The sequence below is a fragment of the Penaeus monodon genome, chromosome 21 (genome assembly GCF_015228065.2).
Source record: "Penaeus monodon isolate SGIC_2016 chromosome 21, NSTDA_Pmon_1, whole genome shotgun sequence".
Lineage (NCBI taxonomy): Eukaryota > Metazoa > Arthropoda > Malacostraca > Decapoda > Penaeidae > Penaeus > Penaeus monodon.
Window position 1 is genome coordinate 4597806 of NC_051406.1, and position 1129 is coordinate 4598934.

The following is a 1129-nucleotide window of genomic DNA, read 5'->3' on the forward strand; positions in this document are numbered from 1 at the left end:
CAGTGGCCTCGCCCGTGCCGTGCGGTTCGTGGGTTTGGATTCCCACAGGGGCCAATGTCACTTTCACGTCGCCTAATTACCCCAACGACTATACCTGGACGATGTGTTACTGGAAGTTTTACGTGAGTAGTTTTGCGGGTCTACATAACAATGTTTGCAGGTCGAGTATGGACAGGTTATTTATTAAACAAACAGACATGCATACGCTTACATATAACTATCTGTATGTATAAACATCTATAAACGCACACGCACTCCCACATCTTGATCTGTGAATTGTAGCATTTGGTCTGGTGGCTAAATTCTTCCTCTCACCACCTAGCCAGTTCTCGTACCGCCAGGCTCACTTCCCTTTCTCCAGCCCAGTCTTTCCCAAATAAAAATCGTGCTCACGTGATCGTTTCCCCGCGTGCAGGCTAACTCCTCTGACGCCCGGATTGAGATCGACTGCTCAGACTTCCAGCTGCAGGATGCTGTTTTAGGAGTGTGTCTTAATGATGTATTCACCATCAAAGATATTTTCTAATGACAATGAAGTAAGATGTTATTAAGATTAATTGATACCTAATTTATGACCATATATAATATGCACAGGCATTATTATACGTCAAGGAAACTCAGTCGTGGGAAAAAAATCATATGACACTGAAATATAAGGATTTCAAAATTACCTAGTAACCTAATATAGAGTGTATGTTATGCATACAGTACAGTATACGTCAACGTCCAAGAAAAAGTTACAAAGTAACCTACTGTTGTCACAAATGAGCAAAGTTCGGTCTTTGGCGCTCTTTGTCAGTCTCGATATTCCCTCGACAGCTTCTGTGGCAGCGAAGGACCGCAATCGGAGCTCGTGAATTCCCAGTGGGCTAGCGTCAAGTTCAAGGCAGATCTGTTCACTCACTATAGAGGGTTCACCTGTACCGCCACTGCTGTTGGAGAGGGCAAGAAACCAGCGATCATCCCAGCGATACCAGTGGCTGTCACAACCACACCCCCAGTGGACATCACAACCACACCCCCTGTGGATATCACAACCACACCCCCTGTGGACATCACAACCACACCCCACACCTGCACGATTCGAAACAATGGAGAATGAACTCCTGCATCTCACACGCTATTGCGT

The 1129-nt window shown here is 45.6% G+C and overlaps 1 protein-coding gene across 1 annotated transcript in view; it reads left to right on the forward strand.

Moving 5' to 3' along the window:
- The window catches only part of LOC119586136 (cubilin-like), a 5012-nt gene that overhangs the window by 234 nt on the left and 3649 nt on the right, over positions 1-1129 (forward strand). The gene's annotated exons all lie outside the window — the stretch shown is intronic.